The sequence below is a fragment of the Halichoerus grypus genome, chromosome 9, assembly GCF_964656455.1.
Source record: "Halichoerus grypus chromosome 9, mHalGry1.hap1.1, whole genome shotgun sequence".
NCBI classification, from domain to species: Eukaryota; Metazoa; Chordata; class Mammalia; order Carnivora; family Phocidae; genus Halichoerus; species Halichoerus grypus.
Window position 1 is genome coordinate 15,961,562 of NC_135720.1, and position 21,644 is coordinate 15,983,205.

General features: G+C 40.1%; 1 protein-coding gene across 2 annotated transcripts in view; it reads right to left on the bottom strand.

The window, feature by feature from the left end:
• Positions 1-21,644, bottom strand: part of PLEKHG1 (pleckstrin homology and RhoGEF domain containing G1) — a 223,763-nt gene that overhangs the window by 167,521 nt on the left and 34,598 nt on the right. The gene's annotated exons all lie outside the window — the stretch shown is intronic.

Sequence of the window (21,644 nt, forward strand, 5' to 3'; positions counted from 1 at the left end):
AATCATAACAATTTAATTAAAAAACAAAAACTTACAGGATGTGGTATTAGGAAAGTTACTGATGTTCAATCCTTGATTTTCCCTTTCCCTTGAAATCCACACAAAGTTTAAAAAAAGGTGAACTTCCAATAGCACTAAAAACTAAGTTCAGTGACCACGGGGTGCCTGGGTGGCTCAGTCAGTTGAGCGTCCAACTCTTGATTTAGGCTCAGGTCATGGTTTCAGGGTCATGGGATTGAGCACTGTGTTGGGCTCCACACTGAGCATGAAGCATGCTTGGGATTCTCTCTCTCTCTCCCTTTGCCCCTCCCCCCACTGCTTGCACTCTCTTGCTCTCTCTCTCTCAAAAACAAAAACAAAAAACAAAACAAAAACTAAGTTCAATGACCTCCCAGAAGCCGGGAAGAATTTCTCCTTTCTGGAGAAGAGATGAAAGCAGGAGGAGAGTGGGTGATACTCAGTCTCAACCACACTATCCCTATCCCTGAAGCCCAAGTTGTCCATTGGATGTGCAACTTTCTAAAGTCATGGCCATTCTATCCCTGATTCCTCTCCAGGGCTGTATGCCATAATTTGTCCCCCTTTCTATCTTTGCAAAGTAGTTGGGGTGGGGGTGGAAGTCTACAGGGGTGAGGTTTACATCTGATAAAATTTGGGGTGGTTTTTTTTCTGGTCCCTATTTTTAAAAAGAAGGAACCACAGATATTTCTATGTTTGTAGAGTTTTAAAGGAAAAACCAAATGTGCTTAGAAATTTATCATATGGATATCTTCATGATAAAAACTTAAAAATATTCCAGTTGATTGAGGGATGAATCAAAATAAAAAGTTAGGAGTGAAAAAGTAGCACTGGTGGTAAGTGTTAAAAGCAGGTAAAAAAGGAGTAAGGTATGCTAATTATTCTAAGAATAGTCCAAATAGAGTGAAAATTTTCAAAAGTTTTGAAAAATTATTTATTTATATATTCATTCATTCATTCATTTATTTTAAAGACATTATTTATTTATTTGTTAGAGAGAGACACAGCGAGAGAGAGAGCGCAAGTGGGGGAGAGGGAGAAGCAGGCTTCCTGCTGAGCAGGGAGCCTGATGCGGGGCTTGATCCCAGGACCCTGGGATCATGACCTGAGCTGAAGGCAGACACTTAACGACTGAGCCACCCAGGCGCCCCTTGAAAAATTATTTTTAAAAAACTTTACTATAATAATTAGCTCCATCTAAGTCTGAAGTCCTAGATCATGTCATAAAAAGTGGAGAACTGAGTAGGGGTAGATAGTGAAAGTGAGCTAATTTTATTTTATATATGAGGGATAAAAAAAATGTAGTTTTACTGTGGCACTAGTAACTGGTTGGTATTTTTTGTTTTGTTTTGTTTTAAATTGGAGAGAAGAAAGAAGTGAAATACGTATTTAAATTTAGTTAAGTTGAAAACAGTAATAAACATAATACAGGAAAGGCAGAAATAGAAATAAAAGCAGGAATTTGTGATTTAGATATTTAAAAAGCAGTCATTGGTTCATTACAGAATGAAATACCTCATAGACAGATTTCAGGCAAATCTAGTCTTAAAATCCAATATGAATAGAATTATTAAAGGAATATATCACAGACATGGAAGAGATTAAGAATTGAGTGTTATGTAAAAATATCCTTGTGAATAACTTAACATCTCAATAGAAACAGTTTCTTAGATGGTATTTAATTATTAAAACTAAACCAGAAATATAAAAGCTACAGAACTAATAAACAGGGATTAGTGCAAGGATTAAATGATTCCCAAACTACATAAAAAACTCCGAGGATATAGAACAGACGAGGCTCCCCAGTTTGTTTGAAGAAGCTAGTACAAGCCTGATAACCAAACTTGACAAGATACGAAGAGAGAAGAGGCTTGTTTAACTTAGATAAATAAGGCAGAAGAATACTAAATAAAGTGCTCAGAAAACTCAATTTCAAGTATGTTAAAATAATTACACAACGATATAAATTGGCTTATTCTAGAAATATTATATAAATAGATCTCCTGTGCTCTGTCAGTAGATCACAAGAGATCAACACATATTCCTATGTTCAAAGATGCTGAAACAACAGGATTAAACTCAGTGTCTATATCTGATAACCTCTCAGTAACCAAGAAATCAAAAGATCATTGACCATGATTTTTAAAAAGATCTAAAAACAACAGGGGTGCTGGGTGGTAGTAGGTTAGGCGTCCAACTCTTGGTTTTGGTTCAGGTCATGAACTCATGGTTGTGGGATTGAGCCCTAATTGGGCTCTGCACTCAGTGTGGAGTCTGCTTAGATTCTCTCTCCCTCTGTCCTTCCCCCCTCGCATGTGCATGCTCTCTCTCTCTCTGAAATAAAGAAATCTTTTTAAAAAATCTAAAAACAACAGACAACATTTTTATGAAAAAGTCCATCATAAAATATGCTCACGGTGCAAAATGAAAGGAAGTGAACAGGCCAAATTACCACCATCAGCAGGTGACAAGGTTGAATACCCAGAAAAGTCAAAAGATACATCTAAAAAAAGCCTAGCGGAAAAAGAGAAGGTGCCATAAGATTATTTGAAACACAGTACATAAAAAGCAATGGTTTTGTTGTTGTTGTTGTTGTTGTTGTTCATTTGCAGCAATGACCAGTCACAAATAAATGAAAATGGAGACAGTCTGAAAATAGATTAAAAAAAAAAAGCAATGTTTTTTTTTTTATTGTTGTTGTTGTTCATTTGCAGCAATGACCAGTCACAAACAAATGAAAATGGAGACAGTCGGAAAATAGATCAGATTCAGAAAAATGATGCTTACAGTAAAGAATCTATATAGAGCATATTTAAGGAAATCTTTATGATAATCGTTTCCTTGTGAGAAATGATAAAAAGCACAAATATGCTTTTTTAGAAAAGGAAAAAAAAGCAGTACTTGGCCAGGAAATGCAATATGAGGTAAACCAATGTATTTATAATTTGAGTCTGAGATGGTGAACTGCCTGTATGAGAATATGAGAACAGCAAGAGACTTTTACAATCAGAGATGCTTATTTATAGGTGAATACTTGAGGACCTCAGAGGCTATTCTATAAATTCAAGATGGGATTTCTAGAAAAAAACACATTACGAATATTTGATTATCCGGTCTTAAGTGCAAAACCCACTCAGGGCATTAGAAACAAATAGAATTTGATATTTTTTAAAAAGGCCCTAAAACACATCATTACACTTTTAAAGGTTGAGGAAGGGTTATAAATAGTCATTGATGTTATATTTGTGAAAAGAAAATGCTGATTGCACGTCACTGAATCATGCTAAAACAGGTCACATTTTATTGCTTTTGGCCAAAGAACAATGCTAAACTTCTGGAATACATGCAAGGTGATGTTTAAAATAAGTTACATAGGCAAAATACAAGTAATGTGAGTTTGAGAATGAAAATAAATAAAATGTCAGGATTGGTCTTATAAAAAGGAGACAGAAGTCCAAAATATGTCACCATGTCCTTTTAGCTACAGTGTCTAAAATAAGTTTACCTTTAGTATTAAACAGAGTGAGGAGACTAAATGTTAAATGCCCTGACAACAACTACATGATCAATTCTAGTTAATCAGAATGAATGTGAACAAAAATTATACACAAAAGGGACCAACTTCGCTCTTTATATGGAGGACACAATAAAAGGCCTGTTAGCTTTGCAGAACCGTAATACCCAGTGACTAGTAAAACAGCTTTTAATGGTCTGAGTAAGCGTGGCTTAAACAAGGCACAATTTAAAGTCATGTGTGATAAAACACTTGTACTCATGATAATGACTTTGCAAAGACCCAAAGCATAAACATTTCTCCTAAAATGTCAACTATTTGAAATACAGGAGCTCCAGAGATCTGTACATAAGCACAAAATTTCTTTATTTCTTCGGTGAAACACATGAACTTCACAGAAGAAACAAAATTAGGGTACAGATACACATAAGGGGCTACCAGAAATCATAAGACTTTAGACCAGTGTAGACCATAATGTAATTAATACTAATAATGCCAACAAAGGGCAAATCTCCCAAAGTCCCTCCCATAAGTATCCAGAAAGTATTCCTTTTTTGCCCCCCTCCCTCTTCTTAGAAAGCATTCTTTAAATCAGTAACACAAATGGTCAAATGGACAAAAACAAAGTATTTCTGAGGCGATATGCAATTAGATCATGTAAATCCAAAGGGATCCCTGCATTTGGACTAGAGTTCTGCTTCTGCCCCAGACCTACCTCCTTGGAGTGCCACTCCACATCTGTCCATTCTGATTTGAGAAGGTGAGGTAACCTGTGATTCTAGGTCCGTGCAACATAAAACCCTCTTCTAGCTTCTACCTGCTCTGCTTTGAGCTACCTCCTATCCTTCATAGACCATAAGCAGGTAACAACAGCTAGTGTAATTCAAACCTTCTTAAATTGGTTGCTGAAAGTGGGCGGAATGATATCATCTGCTGGTTTCAGAAGCCCAACATCTATCTACCCTCCTTGTAGCAACCACATTAACATTTCCTCTCCTTTACCCTCCTCCCAGCTCCTGCGCTCTGAATGACATTAATCAGGCTAAGCTATTCATCATGTTTCACCCCCCTGATTACTGTGATTGGTTCATGAATAGGACATGGCCCAAGCAGACCATATGCTTTACGGTTGGACTTTTAGACTATTTCCATTTTTTCCTCCCTATTACAAGCAATGTTGTACATGGTCCTTGATTTCATGTTCTACCTTGTATTTATCTGAATTGGAACTGCTGGGATATTCATTATACACATGAACATTGTTGGGTAACGCCAAAATTTTTTTCCCCAGAGTAATTGTACCAATTTACACTCTGCCCACAGTATATGAGAGTTCACTTTGCTCCATATTATGGCCAACATCTGATACTAAAATATTTTAATTATAGCTATTCTGGGTAGGAAATGGTATTTTTGTGGTTTAAAATTGTATTTTCCCAATTACTAATGACGTTAAACACATTTTCATATATATGTCGGCCATTCATGTTCCCTTCACTGTGAAAAACTTGTTCATGCATTTTGCCCATTTTACTATAGAATTATATTTTTCTAATGAATTTGTTGGAGCTTTTTATATATTCCCCAATATAAAAATTCATATGCCTGTTTTGGATTATGGTTTATCTTCAGTCTCTCTCTTGACAAACAGAAGTTCTTAAATATGATGCCCTAATATATATCTCTTTTTGATGTAATGATTTTTGTTTCTTATTTAGCTACCCCAAGGATATGAAGCTATTCTATCACATTTTCAACAAAACTTTAAAATTGTGTATTTCACATTTAAGTCCTTGATCCATTTGAAATTACTATTCATGCTGTGAGGCAGGGATCTATTTTCTTTTTTTTCCATAAGGATAACCTATTACCCCAGTATCATTTATTAATTTATTCTTTTTTAAAATTTTTATTTATTTATTTTTATTTTTTAAAGATTTTATTTATTTGACAGAGAGAGACACAGTGAGAGAGGGAACACAAGCAGGGGGAGTGGGAGAGGGAGAAGCAGGCCTCCCGCAGAGCAGGGAGCCCGATGCAGGGCTCGATCCCAGGACCCTGGGACCATGACCTGAGCCGAAGGCAGACGCTTAACGACTGAGCCACCCAGGCGCCCCTTTATTAATTTATTCTTTCCACTAATTTCAAGTCCAGCTCTGTCACATATTAGGTTTCTATATAAACAAGGGCCTGTTTCAGAACTACTGTTTTACGAGTCTAATTGTTTACCTCTATTGCCAAAATCACTTCTAAAATACTGTGGCATTATAACAATAGAAATAACATCTCTAAATCCTTCTACCTGATTTTTCTTCAGGATTTTTTTGGCTATTTCTGGATCTTTGTTCTATATAAATTTTAGAATCAACCCAAGTTCCACCAAAAACTTGTTGGATTTTGACTGGGATTGTACTGGACCTGTATTTGGGGCAATTGACATCCTTTACCCACCACCCATTTGTTTAGATCTTTTAAATATATCTTTCAATAAAGTTAAAGTTATTCCATTTTTTTACACAAAGGTCTCACAGATCTCTCATTAGATATATTTCTAGGAACCTTATTTTTCTTATCACTGGTGAAGACACCTTTTAAATGTTATATTTGAAAATATACAGAAAAGTAGTATTTATTGTAATTGTCCTTTCATAGAGCCAAGTTTTGGTTCTGAGATGCTATATGTACACATAATTGTTCAGACATAAGCAAGAAAACCCACTAGCAATGAAATTCACAATAGAAACTGGTTGACCAAGGTGGGAAGGGAATGGGGAGAATTAAAATGATCAAACATTTCAGAATAAGAATGTTAAACAATTACATGAATTTTTCATTCATGCAGGTAATTATTTAAATACTGAGACTTGGTTTTTATTCATTCATTCATCAAGTATTTAGGATCTATTATGTACAAACATACATTTCTATTCTCAAAGAGACCTCCAAAGACAGACATTCTGTCCTTTCCTTGCAAGCTCAATCACAGGCCTGTACCCCTGAATCAAGTCAATCTTTATTTCTAATTTGACATGTCTAATTGGTCATTTCTTTCTTTGAAAGAAATACAGTGGGTCTCAACCACTTAAAAAAACCCAAACCCTAGAATTTGGAAGTGGAGACTATGGAAAAGAGGTAAAAATCTTTCAATAGCTAATATTTGTTGGTTTCCTTACCAGTCAATATACCACTCTTACCTACAATTTGATTAAATTATGTAGTGAGCACCTACTGTATGCCAGGTGTGGGGTTATGAAGTGAGTAAAGGACAGTGTCTCCAAGAAAATCTTCTCCTATAACAAAATGGATGTGTTCTTGAAAAAACTATACACATCAAGCAATTTGAATAAGTTGAATTATTTTCAGTGGCATTTTAACAGATACATCAGGAAAAATTTGTCAAAATGAAGGTTCTAGGTGAGCGCTGTGAATTGTGCAAGACTGTTGAATCACAGATCTGTACCTCTGAAACAGATAATACATATAAATAATAATAAATAAACAAATAATACAAATAAAGATAGCAGGAGGGGAAGAATGAAGGGGGGGAAATCGGAGAGGGAGACGAACCATGAGAGACGATGGACTCTGAAAAACAAACTGAGGGTTCTAGAGGGGAGGGGGGTGGGGGGATGGGTTAGCCTGGTGATGGGTATTGAGGAGGGCACGTACTGCATGGAGCACTGGGTGTTATGCACAAACAATGAATCATGGAACACTGCACGAAAAATGAATGATGTAATGTATGGTGATTAACATAACAATAAAAAAATTTTTAAAAAATGAAGGTTCTACTCACTCAACCCTGATGTTATATATAAGCTTTGCATATCTTATGAGGCACTGCATACTGCATATAAATAAAATTTAGAAGTGAGTTGAACTTTTAAGACAAGTTCAGTTTTTAGTCTGTATCAGCTCCTGGGATCCGCAGGATCACACACCAATACTAGATAGAAATCATTAAAGTTCCTTATACATTATTAAGATATGGTAGGCTGATACTGGATACTTTCCAACTCTGAGCTATTATTTAATGGTAAGTTGGCTGTGAATTTTTTTTTTAAAGAAACCAAAAGCAGATAGACAACAAAAACTGTGCACACGAGATTCTGATGGCCCAGACCTTAGATTTGCTTTGTTTTTGAAGAGACCAACAGTTGGCATAATTACTTACCAAAGGATTGTTAATTCTAATACTTAGTCAGAAATTAGGAGTTCCAGCAGGTGACCCCTTCCTCGTATTTTCCCCTGTGTTCCTCTCTTTTTTTCATTCTTACAACAAAGTGGACCTCTTAATAAGGAAAGCTGGCCAAATAGAACTGAGCATTTCAACATCATTTTCTTTTTTCCAATGTTGGAGGTGTCACTGGGCAAAAATGTGAAGTAGTGAATGATTCTTGAACGAATGAGCTTCATTCAAGTGCCGTGAAAGGCACTAGGGTTACAAAGAGAAATACTGAGACTTTGCCCGAGACAGCAGGCTTCGGAGGGATGCATATCAGGCAACAGACTGGATGGTAGCTATATCTCAAGTGCTTTTGTACAGCTGTCAACACATTCCCAACTCACTTCCCTATCACCCCAGCAACCCATGCTACTCCTGAAGTACCTGGAAGGCAGACAACAGCTGAGCACCCACCGGGTGCCGGGCACAGGTGCTGATGATCCAACAGCGACTAGGACAGACTCGGTCCTTACAACTCACAGACCTTCCAGCCAGTGGGATGGGGCGGGGGGAGGGGGTCTCAGATTCAGCTAACAACAAAGCCCAGAGGCAGCTGCAGTTACACAGTGTGCTCTGGAAAGCATAAAAGTAATACAATTTTACTATTAGAACTTGGGGCTTGGTAACACATAGTGGAGGAATACCGTAGGTAAGGCAAATGTTTCCAAAGATCTGCAAGTCCAGACATAAATAAGAAGCAGGGAGGTGACTAGGAAAGTTGTAAGATTTGGCAGATTTTGTATTTAATAAAATGGAGGAAGTCACGAAATGGATGAACATTTCTAGAATTTTCTAAGGTTAGAGTCCATGAGCCTCTCTCAATCTAGATCAATAACTGTTTGGAGCAACTGAGATGTGTAAGTAAGCAGGGAAAAATGAAAGATGTTAATTAACATAGAGAAATTCCCTAAAATGAACAGAATTCAGATGGCTGTGGTTTTGAAAGCTGGAATATTTTATAAGTAAATTGATTTTGGTATAAGGAAACAGAAGATACCATGTTTCTTACGCCAGATATTTAATAATCTGATATTTTGGGAGATAGCTTTAGAAATCTGAATTTGTGTTTGCCTGTTTATTTAATGGTAGAGTACTGATTTTTTCTTTTCTTTAACCAGGCTTCTGTAAAAACACTACTTTTATTCAGGCAACGTATGGAAAAAACTGTTACATCATTTCAGAATGTTATATTTAGAAAGGTAATTTCCTTTCACTGAAGGTCTTTTTTTTTTTTTAACCTTTCCACATCAGTCAAGAAAAACAGGCTTTGACTTCAGTTTTTTAAAAATGAACTACCAAATATATCACAGAGTTTTTATTTAACATCCATCTTGAGGATATTTCAATGAGCTTTCAGGTTCAGGGAGAAAAAAAAAAAGGAAACATGCATGTGGAGGGCAGACTTCCAATAAAACATTTTACAGTTCCTACCAAACAGTGATTTATTCATCTACTTCTTCCTTGCCATTACAGCAAGTAGGACTTCCTGGAAATCTTTGGTTTTGCAAATGTGGTCTGTTTTTACTTCTAAAAAGAGGGGAAATGCTAAAATTGAATTATGTAGCCCATGAGGAAAATAGACGGGTGATAATTGACATATGCATAGAGACCTTGTCATTTTAAATCTGTACTTGAGAAAACTATTTGTCTTTTTATTAAATATGTCATTAGGGTACGTTGTGTGTGCTTAGACAGTTATTTTGCTGATTTAAAAAAATTCAAACTTAACACGAATGCTATTTCAAAAATACTTCAGGGAGTCTGCACTTGATACCATGAGCAGATAAATATTTCTTCGGCTTCTGCTTAGATGCATTTTTAGCCCAGGTACTTGGGTATATACAAGTGACAAGAGCCTGTAATAGCACGGGCCTTTGGTCATGTGATTTTAAACCCAGAACAAAGGGCAGGACTCCAGTGGTACATAGATATACTAGACAGGACACAGTGCCACCATTTTCACCGTGACACTGAAATACGGTAGCTATATGAAAACACCGAAATGTACTATCTAGTGCCATAAAGTTAGTTAGAATTGCACTTTCCAATGTAAATGCTCAGCAACCACAGATATCGTTTAGCATCCATTTGCCCCACTGGACCATATAACACCCCATTTACTTTGTGTGCAACAGGATGCCCAATGCCTACCACAGGGTAGTTGCTCCCAAGTAATTATTAAATGAATGAGTAAAATATGCTCACTGAGTACGTATGGTAAGCAGGGTTTCAAGTGGGAGCGTCCAGAGGCTATGTAAATGTTGAGAGAACAGATCGTTTACTGAAGAGGGGTTGAAAATATAGAAACGGGGAAATCTTCAAAAGTTCCCTGAAAAGACAGAAGGAGCTGGGACCTAGGGCCCGGAGCGCAGTGTTAAGTAAGGTTGGGCTACTTTGGCTGGTTATCACAAGGGACAGGCACATGGCAGTTACTGGGCTTGATGGCAGGCGGTGGCCAGCATGTTCTTAGGTGATTTTTGGTTTTTTCCTTTTTTTTCTGGGAAGTAAAAGACGAGACCATCTTCTGAATCTGATGTGCGAGAGAATGTGTATTTGGGAAGAGTAGGGAAAGCAGCGAGATAAGTCATTTGCAAGAGTGGGGCGTGAGCTGACTACGTCTGTCGGTATCACACTTTGTGTCGTCAGTCACCAGGTGATGGGACCTCAGGTGGGACGCTGGCCTGGGCATGCGCATAGCAGAGAGCAGGTAGGAAGGGTAGGTAGCATCACAGGAAAAGCCTTGGCTTTGGCATCAGGACAGCTGTGTCCGTGCCCAAGCTCTGCTAGGAACGTGTTGCTAGACTTGGAGGAATCACTTTGTTTCCTTAGCTCCTAGGTTTCTGCCATTTGTAAAAATCACAGATGGCATAAAGATCTCCAAGGCCCCTTCTAGCTCTAAAAGGGCTAAGTCTTTATAAAACAACCAGCAAATGGTCTAATGGCTGCATAATTAACACAGAATAAAAATTCAGAATTTTTACTGTCTTGGCACACGGCTTTCTGGCATGGATTACACCACGACCTCCCCTCTGCTCTGCCTATAATCCTTCTGCCATCCTGTCATCTATATAACATGATCACGTGACTTTCTGTGTCTCTGCTTCCATCCTTCCAAAGGTCCCCCCACTGCTGTCTGGGTGAATCCAGATTCCTCAGTCCAGCCCAGGAAACCCCGCGTCATTGGTTCTGGCCTCACTTACAGCTTCCCTGAAACACAAACTGCAAAATGGATTTAAAAAGAAAGAAAGAAAGAAAGAGAGAGAGAGAGAGAGGAAGGAAGGAAGGAAGGAAAGAAGGAAGGAAGGAAGGAAGAAAAAAGAAAGAAAGGAAGAAAAAGAGAGCATTTTCTTTATTAAAGGGAAAATAAAATAAGGGTTCTTCATCCCCTAAACATTCCTATTCACTACTTTAGGGATACGTGTATTGTCGTTTGCTATTTTAAGATAGATAGTCCAATTTAGAAACATCGGACTCAGAGATTTGGGCCAAGCACTTCTCGGTAGCAACAGTAAGAATTTGTGGCTGAGTTAAAATATACTAAAGTGAATTCCTTTCACTTTTCAAGGTGAGTACAGTATAAGTTAAAGCCTTCCTAAAAGAAATGGGCTTTCCAGAGGAAGTGAAGAAAGAATATAAATAACATTACCCCATTCATTAAAAGAATGGTATTCAATGATGTTTACACAAGTGGTTCTCGCTTTTAAACTTAAATCTAAATCTATTTTAAAAGCTGTATGTAAAGTAGTAATTTACTGAAGCCAAACCACAGAGAAATTTCAGGAATGCATCTAGGTTGTATTATCCTATTCTCAGCTATATAAAGAGAATCTTAATAGCTTCTAAATTTTGGTCATCTATTGACTAATTGTTACTTAAAAGAATGTTGCAACACAAAATAATTTGAAAAACTGTTGCAAACCAATTAAGTTTCTACTTGAGAGGGCAATCAGAGTGAGTTCTAGGGAAGAGTCAGGAAATGGAAGGAAAGACATTTACAAGCAACTGGAGAGCATAGGAAGGTAGGAAAGCCTAAATTGTTTAAAAAAACCGAGAGGTAACTTCACTAGAGCTAGGGTTTGGGTAGAAAACAGTAATACGTTCTATCTAAAAATTAACAAATTAAGGTAGTGTTTGATGCTGGAAAAGAAAAATTCTAAGCAATCCAAGAAGATCATCTGTCAATTTCATCACTGTCAAGAACAATACTTTCACAAGGACTGGAATAATACTCACAGATATTCATATTCCTTTCATGGAAAAAAGAACAAGAATGGGAAAGTTCTCACATTATTAAACAAATAAGTGCCAAAACAGAAAACTAATGGCCTAAATGATAGAATTTTTTTTTTTAAGATTTTATTTATTTATTTGAGAGAGAGAGAATGAAAGAGAGAACATGAGAGGGGTGAGGGTCAGAGGGAGAAGCAGACTCCCTGCTGAGCAGGGAGCCCGATGCGGGACTCGATCCCAGGACTCCAGGATCATGACCTGAGCCGAAGGCAGTCGCTTAACCAACTGAGCCACCCAGGCGCCCTAAATGATAGAATTTATATGGCTAAAGACTCATTCAGTAGGCTGCAAAATTTAAATCTCCAGAACATATAGCCAAAACAAAGAGAAGGAAAATATGAAAGATATGGAGAATTGATTCCAAGAGGTCCTAAACTCATCTACAGGAGTTCTCTGTGAAGACTGCGTTAAGTATTAGTGGGGAGAAAATATCCTGAGCCTGAGCAGACTTCAGATCACAAAGGTCAACAAAAAAGATTCAAAAACAGATCACTGGTGAAATATCAGAAGTAAGGATAAAGTAAAAATCCCCAAAAGCTTCAAAGAGGTAAACAAGACAGATGCATATACAATCAACTAAGTTACAAGAATCAGTCCAGCACCAGACTCACTGGTTACACTAGACTGTAGGTGTATCCAAGGGGCAATGCCTTCAAAGTAGAAGAACTATCATTTTGAATCTAGACTGAAATTATCAATCAAGTGTGAAGGCAAAATCAGACATTTTCAAACGTGCAGTAACAGAGCTTACCATCCATGCATATTATATACAAAAAGTTACTCCAAGGAATAGTCTACCAAATGAAGATGGGAATCTAAGGAAGAGAACATGGCATGAAAAAGATAGTAGGAGCCAAATATAACCCCAAAGTAGAGGAGTGTATAAATGAAGCTGTTGGAAAAATCTTCAAGCAGCAAAATTTAGCGATCCAGAATGGAATTTCATTCTCCACGGATCTGGGTATACATTACTTGGTTCCGCAGTGAAAAATATTTGCATATTGGCTTTCAATTGTTAGAAACAATCCATAGACAAAGTAATCATTCATAGTTACGCTGTGACAATAAGTATAACAGAAGTATTAAACCATGATACTGTAAAACAATTAGAGTCTAACATGCTGGGAAGTTATAGGTAGGGGCTCACCCTCCCGGCACTGAGGGTGTTCCCGGGCATGGGACTTCCAGTGCTAAAACTGGGCAAGTCTTGGGTAAGCCAGGACTAGTTTGTCACCTTAGAGCAGAGAAGAGGTGAATGAAAGATGCTAATATCCCCATTTTGCAGAGCCAAGGCTCAACAGAAGCTTTAGAAAAGAAGTAAGTTGGTGAAAACCAACATCAATATGGTAACTGTCAGCAGTGGCTGAACTTGAAAATGGGGTTTTTATGTTTGATTTCAACCCCTTCCAAACGATTTAGATTTTTAAAACAATACATCCATTTAGAATCGAAGAAGTCAAGTCTTATTCATGAGGCATCTAACTTCTAACAAAGAGAATGTTTCAAAATGAGCAAAACCTAAGGCTCTGAACATGGGGAGCTAACTAAAAATGACCAAACAAGGGATTTTTATCCAAACTATGATAGGAAAGCAAGATACAAACAAAACTGAGGACAGGAGGATCTGTTCCCTTGTCCAGAAGCAGTGCCTGTCCTCTCCTGAAGAATGGATGGTCACAAGAAAGGACAGGAGGAGGAAGTCTTCAGTGAACCAGAAAAAGGGACCGAGTGAGCCAAGTTAATCATGTAACAGGCCATTGGAAGCCACACTGCCATTACAGCTGCTGCTGGGTAAACCCTCGTAGCCTGCTCCCTCCACCTACAAGATTCTCAAAAGACATTCTGCTCCCTCTCTAGAGGTGCGACTATTTATGGATGTCATATATTACACTAACTTAAGAAAAAAAGAAAAGCCTGAATGCTATACCATGATCTGGCTGTTTTATGCCAAAATTGTTACTCATATAAAAAATTCAAGGGGCGCCTGGGTGGCTCAGTCAGTTAAGAATCTGCCATCAGGGCGCCTGGGTGGCTCAGATGGTTAAGCGTCTGCCTTCGGCTCAGGTCATGATCCCAGGGTCCTGGGATCGAGTCCCGCATCGGGCTCTCTGCTCCTTGGGAGCCTGCTTCTCCCTCTGCATCTCTCTCTGTCTCTCATGAATAAATAAATAAAATCTTTAAAAAAAAAAAAAAAAAAAAAAAGAATCTGCCATCAGCTCAGGTCATGATCTCTGGTTTCTGGAATCCAGTCAGGCTCCCTGCTCAGCGGGGAGTCTGTTTCTCCCTCTCCCTCTGCTTCCCCCCACCCCTCATGCTCACTCTCTCTCAAATAAATAAAATCTTTTAAAAAATTCAAAATAGGGCTTCTTTTCATGAGCATTAACACTTTGAAGTTTGTCTAATGACCCTGAAGACGGATTTGTATCTATAGATTTTTTTTTTGTCTTTAAAGAGAACCCAAATCTTAGGTATGCTGAAGCCAATCATTTACACAGGAAGCTATTGACTTATCTACAAAGGATAACACAACCCCGAAAGATAATGATTGTTTCATTCCCTTCAACTTAAGAATGCCCTCTGTTAATACCTCAAAGATACATTATTTAAAATTTAAAATGGAAAAAGCCCATCATCCTGCCTTCTGTAAGTCACTAACTACCAAGCACATAATCAAAATCCATTATGAGTGTCATCCAGTGCATGGAACGAGGGCCCACGATGCATTTAACAACTTACTGGGTGCCTGCCAAAATCACTGCACATCTATCAAGTTTCCTTATTTTAAGATTCACTTACCGTTCTAAAAACATACCTGAAATCAGGACATAGCTTATAATCAACATAAACATTTAGCATGGCTGGGTTTACTTGTGCTCCCTGAAGCTGTTCGATCAATTGAGTATCTTAAAAATCCAGAGTGCAGAAACAGAAAATCCAAAAATACCCCATCCGTACCTCATTGGAAACATGTTTGAACCCATGAAAGGAATATAAAAAAATATATCTCCAGATAAGCTGAGATGTTGGTCATACAAGTGAAGACAACTGAGATGAGAAACATTAAAAAGGACAAAATCAGACCTAAACAGACACACTTCCCAGTTCTTGTGAATTACAGATTACCTACAGTTAATCCACAAGTTCCAGCAGAAAAAAACAACAGAACCATGATTGCTCTACCATGTCCACCCATGGCTTTCATATTTCTTATTTTAATTACAAGACTCTTAAAATGCTCATTCATTTATTTCAGGGCATTAAAAATATTTCAGTGTCATTTATTAAAAGTGAAATTTGCAGTGTGTTAAGTCTCCATGACTCCCCAAAACAAAAAAAAAAATTTTTATTCCTTTAAAGATTTTATTTATTTATTTGACACAGAGAGAGAGAGAGAGAGCGGCAGGCAGAGGGAGAGTGAGATGCAGGCTCCCCACTGAGCAGGGAGCCTGATGTGGAACTGGATCCCAGGACCCCGGGATCATGACCTGAGCCGAAGGCAGACGCCTAACCGAATGAGCCACTCAGGCGCACCCCCCCAAAAAAATTTTTTTTAAAGCAGTGAAAATTGCAATTTACTCACACTCCAGGCAACAAATTGAAATGTACTGGAGTAAACTTAATGAATAATGTAAAACATTTGTGTGAAATTCAAAGTATTCTGTTATAAACCCTTCCTGGGGAGGGAGTGTATCTGTCCGCATTTTCATTTCCTTCCATTTCCAGTGCTCTACTGAAGGTTCAAAGGCAACAGGATTGAAAACTAATTACTTTTCCAGGGGAAGAGTCACTCAACTACTTTAAAACCTGGGTTGTTTTAAGTATCTTCATCCAAAAGAAAAAAAAAATTGTCCTAATTCTTCCTGGAAGGATAACATCCCATAAATTCCTACCCACCCCTGCCCTGAAGTCAGTTATAAATCACAGCCTTGTAACTCTCAGGAAAAGATGCTGGTGTTTGTAATAATCCCAAAGCACGGAAATGACGATGTACCTCCAAGCACTCACTGTATTCTCTACAAAATAAAGATTTATTGTTCAACTGCTTCATCACTTTAATGGGTTTCTCCCCGAATTAGGCTTCGAATCTAGAATTGAAAGTTAAATTTTTCCATATGTCTGAATTTAAACCACTTGATCTAGTCATGGAAAAATTGATTTACTCTTTCAGTTAAGATATTTTAAATGTTTATTTCTATTCACTTTATTCTTACTATTTTTTTTTTTAAAAAAAGCTTTATCCCAAAGCTAAGTTTCAGGGTTCCGTGCAGTTCTCAAGTTAGCCTAGAATGTAGTTCAATGATAGAAGTCAATGTGGCAAAGGGTAATGTCCCGAGGCTATACCGGGTGCCTTCTGAGCTTCCCATCCTTTTTCTCTCCAACTACTGTATAACATTTCTCCAAATCCATCCAGCTTTCCGAGACTGCCCTGGGCTACACATTTTTCCTACACTACTTACACTCCAGTGCTCATGTGGCCACTTGATCACACGCTTTGTTTTAAAAGGCATATAGGTTAGTTGACCCTTTCTCCTAAATCACATGAGAAACCAGTCTGAGGGTCAGGGAGTCTCTCCCATGGCTTCTCATTACTTGTGGCACTCTGGACGTAAGTGGTACCCCACACCACACTGACCGGCACATAGTGGGTCCTCACGTTTTTGAACAGGTGAGTACATATCTTAGCCATCACTCTGCAGTCAGCACAATCCTTGATTCTCAGAGGGAGAAAAAACCAGATCTGATTGTTAATACTGTGCTGGATATTGACACTTCTCCCAGCCACATGTATTTACCTGAGTCAAATGTGATACCATCACTGATTCCCAAAGATATCATGTACCACCTTGAACTTAGGATTTTGTTGTTGGAAATTTAGACTACTTCTCATTTTACCTTACAGAGCCTAGAATGAACAACATGCGAATATCATCATTTAAAAAGTGAGGAAACTTTTGTATTTATGGTATGCATTATGGGTACATAATAAAAAAGTGATGGTCCCCACTTTTCCAACCCTTACTGTCTCCATCCCCTCAAACCCCTGAACCCCTTTTTCTCCTAGTGGGTCAGATGCTACCTGGCTCACCCCTAACTACTCTCTGAATGATATCCTTCACTCCCTTCCACTCTTGAATTTTGCTACTGCCCAGGAAAAGAGCCACACTGGGGTCGTTTCCATCCTCCTATTTTAAGTAGTATCTCTCTGAGGCTGAAAACTGAAGAACAACCACACATGCATAATGATACCATGATAAATCCATGGTTGCCAACCTCACTTGGGTTCTTGATACTCTTCAACCATCTTTTGACATTTTTTTTAAAAGATTCATTTATTTATTTATTTGGGAGAGACAGAGAGAGAGAGTTGGGGGAGGGGCAGAGGGGAAAAGTCTCAAGCAGATTCCCTGCTGAGTGTGGAGCCCCACACAGGGTCCATCCCATGACCCTGAGGTCATGACCTGAGCCAAAATCAAGAGTCAGACGTTTAACCCACTGAGTCACCCAGGCACCCCTTGACATTATTATTATTATTTTAATTTTCTATTCCTTTTTCTTTTTTTTTTAAGATTTTATTTATTTATTTGACAGAGAGAGAGAGACAGCTAGAGAGGGAACACAAGCAGGGGGAGTGGGAGAGGGAGAAGCAGGCTTCCTGCCGAGCACGGAGCCTGATGCGGGGCTCGATCCCAGGACCCTGGGATCATGACCCGAGCCAAAGGCAGATGCCTAACTGACTGAGCCACTCAGGCGCCCCATCTTGACATTATTTTTTAATTGAATGTTAATTGAACACTTATTGTGTGTCAGACTCTGTGCTGGGATAGGCTCTTCCTGCCTTTATCCTTGGTTAGCTCCTTCTAGGGCTCCTCTCCGCAGCCCCTCAGACCTTGTCGCTCACGCCAACCCCTACTGTCAGACCATAGCCCGCTCTCCCACGATGAGGAAGACGAGGCCATCAGGAATGAACTCTCTCAGCTTCCTGAGCCTTGCACTACAGTCCACCTCTGGCTTCACTCTGCTCTGCAGTCTTCCCACAGGCTCAGAGGGGAGGGGGTCAGGAGTGAGCAGGGACCCCTCAGCACCAGCACTGTCCCTCTCATCTGTTCCTCACTGTCTCCCATGCATCCAACTCTCTCTCTCTCCATCACCTGTCTTCTCTTGGCCCATGCATATGATGGCATCTCAACTCTGCTGAAAAGAATCTCCTTTGGACCTTGTACCCCTGCCCCCCGGCTATTATCATCTTCCTTGCTTGACCACACTTTTTTAGGGTCACTGTTTTTTTAAGATTTTATTTATTTATTTGAGAGAGAGAACAAGCAGGCAGAGCGGCAGGCAGAGGGAGAGGGAGAAGCAGGCTTCCCACAGAGCAGGGAGCCCGATGCGGGGCTCGATCCCAGGACCCTGGGATTATGACCTGAGCCAAAGGCGGATGCTCAACCGACTGAGTCACTCAGGCGCCCCTAGGGTCACCCTTCATGATCCTCTACTTCCTGATCTCTCACTGACTCTACTCATGCTTCTATTCTCTTGTTCTGCCACCGAGATGAGTAAAAGAGGAACCGGGTGAGGCACGGGTCTTCAGAGGCTCCTGATCTTTACTTGTGGCTTTAAGCAAAACCCTCAGACTCGCGTCTCCAACCGCCCGCGAAGCAGCTCCAGGGCAGCGCCGTGGCTGACTCCCCAGCAGCCGAAAGCCCCTCGCCCCACCTGATCGTGGCCTGCTTTCCCCGGTCCCTGCGAACCTCGTGCCGCGCCCCCCGCGCCCCCCGCACCAGCAGGACCGCACTGCCCGCAGCCACAGCACCTGCCCCGCGGGACTCTGCCCTGCCCTCCCCTTGCCCGCCGCGCCACTCCCGCCCTTCCGTGCCTGGCCTCCTCTCTCTCTCGTCCCTCACCACTCAGCTCCAGCACCGATGACCTCCTTCGGGAGGACACCCCCAAGCAGGGCATTTCCCGGGGATGCTGTTCCTTCTCTTCACCAGAACTCGGACCTCCAGGGCAGAAACACTGTCTCATCGGGGGGACCTCAGGCCCAGAGTCACGATTCAAAAATGCGACGCTGAATTTTATGAGTCTTCAAAGGAGAGCCAATCCATTTGTTGGCTGCTCCCGGATGTGAAGTGTGTTTTTTGGCTTGGTAAAAAGAAATAAACTTTGCGGGGGGGAAAAAAAAGCATTGCATAAGGTATTTGCACAGAATGGCTTAAAAGCCTAAATAAATAAGTCAGTCATTAGCAAAATATCAACCAAGTTGGAAAAAGGAAATTCAAATGAAATCATACTAGAAGTGACTGCAAACTTTAGTATTTGGCAACCTCTAACTTAAAGCCAGCTAGTTTCCCCAGAAACTTTTTGGTAAATAAAACCAGCCATCAGTGACATGTATCATTTCATTGCAAAATGTTTCTGAAAGTATTCTTGAAAACATCACTTCGAGGCGGAGTTCTTTATTCTCCTCTGCCTAGTCTTTTTTTTTTTTTTTTTTTTTTTTTTTTAAAGATTTTATTTATTTATTTGAGAGAGAGAATGAGACAGAGAGCATGAGAGAGGGGAGGGTCAGAGGGAGAAGCAGACTCCCCACTGAGCAGGGAGCCCGATGCGGGACTCGATCCTGGGACTCCAGGATCATGACCTGAGCTGAAGGCAGCCGCTTAACCGACTGAGCCACCCAGGCGCCCCGTCCTCTGCCTAGTCTTTTAACCACCAATGTCACTACCACCAACATTGCGTCTGTCAGAATAAAAAGTTTGCAAATGATTCTCTGTCTCTCCATTTATTGCTTCTTGAAGTTGGACTCACAGAGCTAAATGTAGGCATTATTATGGATTAGGCACTTAAGATACTTTTTACAAAGCTTATATTCTAAGAAATGCTCAGTGTGATCCCAAGATAGGGGCTGAAGACTAGGATGTATAGTATAGTAGGATCCCATTTTTGAAAAAAGACATGTTTGCAGGAAAACATCTAGAAGGATGGAAAACAAAAATGTTACACCTGGTTGCCTCTCGCTGGTGGGATTTAGGTGTATGAGCTGTTTTCCCCTCCCTGCCTCCAGTCGTCATGTATCACTTATATACTTTTTTATTTAAAGTCTTTTAAGTAATAAGTAAACTGAGATGCATTTCATGGACCTCAGAGGCTCTGATCCCCTTTAAGCGTTCCGCATACCGTTCACTGGAGGAGCATCAGCCTGAGCCCTGAGATCAGCCTGAGAGCAGTTGGATCCGTAAGAAAACAGTGACAACGTTTCTGGGCTGAGAAGGCTTAATATAATAACGCAGGAAAGGGACTGAAACTCAGGTATTTGCATATGTGTGCCTGGCAAGATTTTCTAAATGCGTTTTGGATGTTCAATGGATAGTTCTTCATCTATACTTAATGTCTAACTCATCAAGACCTCCTTGTGGAACCTCCTCTGGGAATCTTTTCCTGCTCAGTCTGGGTTAGGCTAAGTGCCCCTCCTATGTGCTCTTGAACTCTGCACACTTCTACCAGCCGGGCATTCCTTCCCCTGTACTGTAGTAACTTACTCCGTCCTGTCTGTATTCCCAACTAGACTCTGTGTGACAGGGGGTGGTCTTCTCTCTTTTGCTCGTCACCTGACAAGCACTATGGTACTAGATGTTCGACAAGCATCGACTGACTGAATGAATCCACCCATATGGAGTACTCTGCTCAGTCCTGGGTACAGTGGGGGGCTGCCCTTCCATGACGGGTATGCACCCCTCTGTTGCCCAAGAAGTGAAAGGGACAGAATGCCCAACAAGCTGGCCTAAGAAATGAGCAGGAGGTCTTTTCGTTAGATTGAGATAGCCCAGCAATGCCCATGGGAAGGCAGCAAAGGGGGCATATCTGAAAGCTCACGCAGGACCTCAAGATGGAAAGGAGAAGAACTTCTAGAAGGAGAATGTTGACAGCAAGGGTCAGAGGCAGGAGAAAACACAGCGTGTGTGAGACAAAGACACATCACAAACAAGAACATTATACATCTCTCCAGACCAACCCATGTTCCCCACTTGGCCTAATTCCTCCATCACCTTTATGGTCCTTATTCTCTGGGTCTTCCCTGCCTCTCACATGGAACATGCGTGAAGCCAGGAATATGTCATTCCTCTTCAGATCAACAGTGATTTCCTCTCCCATCTAACTCAGAGTTCACTTTCTACACTGTCTATACTTCCTATAAACCATGTGTGCCCCCTCCAGACCCTTGTGTTATTTACTAGACGGATATGTGTGGCATGTCCTTTATCCTACTATGTATATGCAAGAGAACAGTGTTGTAACTGTAATTTGGGGGGTTCCCAAAGTGCCATTCACATGGTAGCATTCAAACATGCTGGACTGATTCACACCTGAACAGGAATCTCACCTAACACGCAAGAGTCAAAAGCTTATTACAGAACTGTGCAGCCGCTGGGTCTCAGAAGCCAGGTCAGGGCAGTTTTCATAGTCAAGGATGCACCTTCAGGCTCTGCTGGATCAAGGGGCGCTTGGCACTTCAGCAGGCTGCCTCTGCCGGCCACCATTCCTGCCTTCCTACATAAGCCCTGCGATGCCTGTTAGAAGCCTAATGAGTTTACCTGCATGGTT